We start from the raw sequence: 7,764 nt of genomic DNA on the forward strand, positions 1-7,764 counted from the left end.
CGTAGAACAGTGTCAATCCCCCTCGCTATACTGTCCCCTACTATCACCAAGTTCCTTTTTGCTCCTCCCACTTGTGTGTCTTCCTGTACCATGGTACCATGGTCAATTTGCTCCTCCACCCTGCAGCTCCTGATCTCATCCAAACAAGCGGAGAGAACCTCAAACCTGTTGGACAATTGAAGAGGCTGAGGCTGAGGCTACTGCACTCCTGCCCTCTGAGTCCCCTTACCTCCCTCACTCGCAGTCACACCTTCCTGTCCCTGGCCACTGACCAAATCAGAAGGCCCTATCCTTAGTGGTGTTAATTCCTCCTGGCATAAAGCATCCAGGTAACTTCCCTCCCTCCCTAATGTTTCGCAGAGTCTGCAGCTCAGCCTCCAGCTCAATAACCCTGAGCCAAAGTTCCTCAAGCCGCAAACGCTTAGAAGAGTTTGCCCTGGATCATGGACACAGGACTCCCACATGCTGCAGCCTTGCCACATCGCCTGTCCTGCCATCCTTAATGTGTTTTAAATAATTACTTAATTATATTAATCACTTATTTATGTTGCTTTCTTATATATTTTATTAACCTACCACCAATTTGTGTACTATTTTAAACCTTAGGGATAGAATAGAACTTAACCACTTACCAGATACTCACCGAACAGCTAGCTACTTCCCCTGTAGTAGAGCAAGAACCAATTTCTATGGGGTGAGAAAGATAGGAAAAGGAAACAAACACATCCTTCCCTGAACTCCCCTCTCACCAAACTCCAAGCCTTCACTCAGTTAGCTCAGCCTCACTCCATTTGCCTAGTCTCAAGCCTGAAATCTTTCACAGAATATCCTTCCTCCTTTCCCCTCTCAGTCTTTATACTGAACACGTCACCCTCTGTAATCTCATTTTCCATCTCAGCTCCTCTGAGCCAATTTGGACTTCTGTCCATGAAAATACTTCTGCAGTTGTCAATTTGCTCAAACATTTCATCAGCTTCACCTCTGATACCCTTGTCCCAAACAAAACTTTCATTCTCTTCCATCCCTGGTTGTTCACCCTGAAATGGCCCATCTGTGTTACCTTGAGTCCAGTGGAAACATTCTTGAGCATACCTTGCACACAATGTCATGTTATTATAATGATATAATACCTTGGAGTTATTTATGGTGCAAGATACCAGGCGCCAATCGCTCAGAAGGGATGGAGTAAACATGATGTGGGTTCATTAATCAAAACAACGCACATGGGAGCAGTTACACTTAGCATAAAGCTTGAAAGCTCAGAGCTTTTCTTTTATTCACTCATGGGATGTGGGCGTCGCTAGCTGGGCCAGCATTTATTGCCCATCCCTAATTGCCCTTGAGAAGGTGGTGGTGAGCTGCCTTTTTGAACCGCTGCAGTCCATGTGGTGTAGGTACACCCACAGTGCTGCAAGGGAGGAAGTTTCAGGATTTTGACCCAGTGACAGTGAAGGAACAGTGATATATTTCTAAGTCAGGATGATGAGTGGCTTGGAGGGGAACTTCCAGGTGGTGGTGTTCCCATCTATCTGCTACCCTTGTCCTTCTAGATGGTAGCAGCCGTGGGTTTGGAAGGTGCTGTGTGAGGAGTCTCCACAAGGGCTGTGCAGTGGTCACTCCCACTGATATTGTCATGGACGGAGTTGTATGTGTGTTTTGCTCAAATCAAAAGTGAAACTAAGGGCCGAATTTTCCGGTCCTGCCAGTGGCAGGCAGGAGCGCAAAATTGGGTGTGAGGCCAAAAGTCGGATTCTCCCAGCGGGAAAACGGTTTTGAATTTTCCTCTCAGGACGTGTTGGTGGCCTAACAACGGGTCGACTTTCCTGCTGATCCATGTCAGGAACCCCATTTGCATGCATTAGCATGTCATGAATACTCATTAAAATCACAACTCACTGGAATCATATCCTCCCTTCTAATTTAGAGCCATGTCAGTGGGTAATTAGGCCTGTCTGATTCGTGACTATATGTAAATGGTGCGCACCTGCCCACCTTCACTTCACTTGTGGCTTCGAGATGTGTGCAACATTCAAAGCCTATCTGCAACAATGCTGCTGCCATCCCTCACCGCTGCTCCAACTCCGGAACGCTGGCCAAGCTGCTCTCTCAGGTGAGAAGCTGTTGGGGTTCGGGGGCAGGGCTGTGGTGTCTCAGGTGAGAAGCTGTTGGGGTTCGGGGGCAGGGCTGTGGTGTCTCAGGTGAGAAGCTGTTGGGGTTTGGGGGCAGGGCGGTGGTGTCTCAGATTGAGAAGCTGTTGGGGTTCGTGGGCAGGGCTGTGGTGTCTCAGATTGAGAAGCTGTTGGGGTTCGTGGGCAGGGCTGTGGTGTCTCAGATTGAGAAGCTGTTGGGGTTCAGGGGCAGGGCTGTGGTGTCTCAGATTGAGAAGCTGTTGGGGTTCAGGGGCAGGGCTGTGGTGTCTCAGGTGAGAAGCTGTTGGGGTTCGGGGGCAGGGCTGTGGTGTCTCAGATTGAGAAGCTGTTGGGGTTTGTGGGCAGGGCTGTACGGTGCCAGGCAAGACCAGGCTAGGGCAGGTGGGAGGAAAGGAATAGGCAAAGTCATGTAAGGTGGGGGGAAGGTGGTTTTGTGGGGTTTGGAGGATAGAGGGAGCGTGGGAGTGGCTGGCAGACACAGGAATGACTGGGGGTGGTGGAGCTGGAGCCTGAGATGGAAGGGGTGAATGCAGAATAGTGAGGGGGGTGGGATGTTGTTAATAATACACGAGAGGGTAGGGGTGTACAAAGGCTCATGACTGTGGGAGGGGGTGGTCTGAATGAAGTGGTGCAAGGACTATTGGCAGATGGTTGGGGTTTGAATTTAAAGCCAGTCCAGGGACCGAGGCCAGGTTCACTGGGAGTTCACACAACTCCTACATCCTGAGTCACTCCTAGATGCCCCAATCTTCGAGGGCCTGCAGCCTTACATGGTTGGCTGTTGCGTGATAAGGGGTACCTGCAGAAGACTTGGCTTATGACATCTGCACATCGTCCTCAAAGTGCCTCGGGGGAGAGATTCAATGGAAAGTATTCCGTTATAGAGCAAACGATTGGCATCCTGAAATTGTGCTTCCAATGTTTGGACCGTTCCAATTGAGCTCTGCCTCACTCTCCACAGAGGGTATCCCGCATCACCATGGTCTGTTGTCCACTGCTCAAACTGGCACTTCAAAGGAGAGGTCACTTGCCAGAGAGAGACATGGAAGAGGCAGAAATGTCTTCAGATGAGGAGGACCTGGAGGGCCCGGAACCTGGAGAGGGGAACCTGGAGAGGGCCAGGATGGAGAAGTCCACTGTGAAGATGCCATTGCAGTGGCACAATGTGGAAACCGTGTCTATGACACGTCAATTGCCATTAGGTTCTAGCAGGAGTGAGGTCCACACAATATGACCAGTGCACATTTCTCCTGTCCCTTCGAGGCATGGAAGTGATCAGGAAGTCCTTCCCAATCACTGACATCTCCAGCAAGCTTATCTTTCAGCCTGGGACCAGTAATCCTCAAAGATACCGAGGTGAGCAGCATTGGAAAGGCCAGCACCCAATGCTGCTGAGATTCCATTGAATCTCTCCCCCGAGGCACTTTGAGGACGATGCGCAGATGTCATAAGCCAAGTCTTCTGCAGGTACCCCTTATCACGCAACAGCCAACCATGTAAGGCTGCAGGCCCTTGAAGATTGGGGCATCTAGGAGTGACTCAGGATGTTGGAATTGTGTGAACTCCCAGGGACCCTGGCCTCGGTCCCTGGACTGGCTTTAAATTCAAACCCCAACCATCTGCCAACAGTCCTTGCACCACTTCATCCAGACCACCCCCTCCCACAGTCATGAGCCTTTGTACACCCCTACCCTCTCATGTATTATTAACAGCATCCCACCCCCCTCACTATTCTGCATGCACCCCTTCCATCTCAGGCTCCAGCTCCACCGCCCCCAGTCATTCCTGTGTCTGCCAGCCACTCCCACGCTCCCTCTATCCTCCAAACCCCACAACCACCTTCCCCCCACCTGACATGACTTTGCCTATTTCTTTCCTCCCACCTGCCCTAGCCTTGTTTTTCTTGGCACCGTACAGCCCTGCCCACGAACCCCAACAGCTTCTCAATCTGAGACACCACAGCCCTGCGTGTGACACCTATGTGATGTGAAAGGCTGCACACCAGTGCACAACCTGAGTCAACTGCACATTGAGCAGTCTTTGCCATTAGCACATGACACTTTCAGCAGCCATTGAAATATGGACTCGGTTGCAGTGAACATAATGCATCCAGGGCATGTGCTTTCACACTCACAAAGAACGCATCTCAGTGCTGTGGAGGCAACATTAGATCTCGCCCTCTAAGGAGCAGGAGCACACATAATTCAATCGTGTGTCGGTAGATTACAAGAGCATTTCTCTCTCTACGCAGTCTGGTTTGACCTCTCTTAGAGTTCACAAGCGGCGACTGGTTAACATGACTTTGCTAAACGTAAAATGGGACAGAATTTTTCTCTCGTCAGGCGGGCATGCATCCGACCCGAACGAGTAAAATAATGCGCGATAACGTTGGGCGAGCATCCCGACGTCATCGAGCACTCGCGCAATATTTCAGCCAGCGAGCGTGCGCAGGAGTCAGCCGCGCGCCCACTGACAATTCAACGGCCTATTAAGGCCCTTAATCAAGTAACTAACTAGAATTTTTCACTGCCTGTCCAACCATTCAGTTGTCGGGCAGGCGAAAAGGCCAAGCGGCCTTTGCATTTTTTGGCGAAACCTCATCCACGGGTAGGATGAGGTTTCGACCAGTGATTTTAAAAAAAATAAAACCTTTTAACATTCATATTTAACATGTCCCTGTTCATGACAGAGTCACATGAGGGGACATGTTTTAATTATTTTTAATATCTTTTTTTCTTAATTTAATTATCTTCAGCTCCCTGAGGCAGCTCTGTGCCTCAGGAAGCTTTTATTGCGTGCACCCACGGGCATGCACAAACTTCCACGCTCGCCCTCCTACACCCACCCTCACCCTGGTAGCGCTGAGCGCTACAGCACGCGATTCACACTGGCTGGCCGTTAATTAGCCATGAATCTGAGGGACAGGAAGATGGCCGATGGACAACAGCAGTTTTTTTTTTATATGGTCATGGGATGTGAGTGTCGCTGGCAAGGCCAGCATTTCTTCCCCACCCCCAATCGACCTTTAGAAGGTGGTGTTGAGTTGTCTACTTGAGTCACAGCAATCCATGTGGTGTAGGTAAACCCACAGTGCTGTAGGGGAGGAGGAAGATCTAGAATTTCGTCTCAGCAATAGTGAGCTAATAGTCATAGCAGTACACCTGGGGGTCGTCAACATACATGTGGAAGTTGGCGCCATGTTTAGCAGAGGAAGTTCTCAAGGGGCAGTAGGTAAGTGGGGAAGAGAACGGAGGCAATAGTGGCTATTTTTGGGACCATCCAAGGCAATGGTGTCAAGGAAGGAAAAGAGGTCATAGCTGGAGATGTTTTGACTATGATTAGATAGATGACTGAAAGGTTACAAGAGTAGTTCCACTAAGCTGGAGAGCTGAGGAAAGGTTTGAGAGAAGGATGATGATGTTGACTGCATCAAATGTTGCAGATAGGTCAAGAAGAACAATGAGAGATAATGTACTCACAGTCATGGACACAGGATTGTGACTTTATTTAAGGTAGTTAAATTGTGATGCAGAAAAGCATCAGAAAAGCAAGTCTTGTCTTTGTGTTCCAGGACTGTTGGAGTGAATGGCTTTGGGAGAGGAGAGTGAGCCCAGTAATGCCTGATGTGGTCCAGCCACATGATGGATGTCATGATAGATGACTAAGCCAGCTTTGTGCTATAATACACCTCTAAGGGACATAAGCATTACATCACTGGGAGGGAAATGTGTCATGTGATCCAGTCTTAGGGCAGAATTCCCATTTTTCAGACTGTGGTGATGGACGGGATAAGCGGATTGTCCTGCCTGATCATCCGCTTGAAACCTCATTAATTTTGCATCAGCGAGCTGCTTGCTGAATCACATGATGGTGTCGGCACTGATTCATCCGCCTGCCTTTACCTCATCAGTTCAAGTTCCTGGCACCATATTTAAGCAGTACTGAAACATGCATTCAATCTCTGCAGGCCTGCTGTACATCCACAGTGCTGTTTAGGAGGGATCGAAGATTTTGATACAGCAACAATGATGTTTGTGTGGCACAAGCCTGAATCTTCTCCAATGAAGATAATTCCAAGTCAGGATGGTGCATGACTTAGAGGGGAACTTGCAGGTAGTCGTGTTATAATTGCATCTACTGCCCTTGTCCTTCTAGGTGGTAGAGGTCACGACATTGGAAGATGCTGTCAAAGTAGCCTTGGCGGGTTGTTGCAATGCATTTTGCAATTGGAGCACACTGCTGCCACACTCTACTGGAGGGAGTGAATGTTTAAGGTGGGGTGTTGATTAAAAAAGCTGCTTTGTCCTAGATGGTGTTGAGCTTCTTGAGTGTTGTTGAGCTGAACTCATCCAGCCAAGTTGGGAGTATTCCATCACTATTCCTGACAAGTTTACTGTACATCTTGGAAAGGCTTTGGGGAGTCTGGAGGTGAGTTACTCACCACAAGATTCCTAGCCTCTGACCTGGTCTTTTAGCCACACTATTTACATGGCTGGTCCAGTTCAGTTCTCATCAATGGTAACCCCCAAGATGTCGATGGTGGGGGATTCAGTGATGGTTAATGTCATTCGATGTCAATCATGTTGGAGATACTCAAAGCCTGATGTTTGTGTGGCACAAGCCTGAATCTTCTCCAGCTCTTGCATGCAGGAGTGAATTACTTCATTATCTGAGCAGTTGCAAATGGAACTGAACACTGTGCAATCATCAGTGAACATCCCTACTTCCGACCTTAGGACAGAGGGGAGGACATTGGTGAAGCAGCTGAAGATGGTTGCGGCTGATGGTTGATTAAAAAGCACAGAGAGAGAGACGAGAGGCCATTAAAGAGCATGGAGAGAGAGAGGTTAGAGACCATTAAAGAGTGTGGAGTGAGAGGCGAGAGACCATTAAAGAGCACAGAGAAAGACGGATGAGAGATCATTAAAGAGCACAGAGGGAGAGGCGGGAGACCATTAAAGAGCACAGAGAGAGACGGACGAGAGACCATTAAAGAGCACAGAGAGAGATGGATGAGAGACCATTATAGAGCACAGAGAGAGAGGCGGGAGGCCATTGAAGAGCACGAGAGGGAAAAGAGTGCAGACAGCAGCTGATTGGTGAGTATTTCTAGGCTTTAAAGTAAAAATAAGGTCTTTAGTTTGTGTTTAGGTCTCTAATATTCTTTTCTCTTTTTCTTAAAAATAGCTTGTTAAGTATAGGATCGATGCTGGTGTAAAAAACATAATTACAATAAACTGTAAGGAGCGGGGGATTATTCAAGTGTAAAGAGCAGGGATACTAGAGTAATGAATAAAATATGATAGCAATGGCAGGACGGGTGATGAGTTGCTGCTGCAGTATGTGGGACTGCTGGACACCAAAGTGATCAAGAGCGAACACATCTGTTGTTAGCAGCTCGAGGAACTTCGGATCCAAGTTGAGGAGCTGGAGTCCGAGCTGTAGACATTGTGCTATATCAGGGATGGTGATGTTTACCTGGACACTTTGCTCCAGGAGGCGGTCACACCCCTCAGATTAAGTAATTCAAATTTGGTCTGTGATCAAGGACAGGAGGGTTTGAGGCAGGTATGGGGACCCAGCGGGTAGCGTTCAAGTAGCCTTGGCTCATGCA

The sequence above is a fragment of the Cetorhinus maximus genome, chromosome 2 (assembly GCF_964194155.1).
Source record: "Cetorhinus maximus chromosome 2, sCetMax3.hap1.1, whole genome shotgun sequence".
Taxonomy (NCBI): Eukaryota; Metazoa; Chordata; class Chondrichthyes; order Lamniformes; family Cetorhinidae; genus Cetorhinus; species Cetorhinus maximus.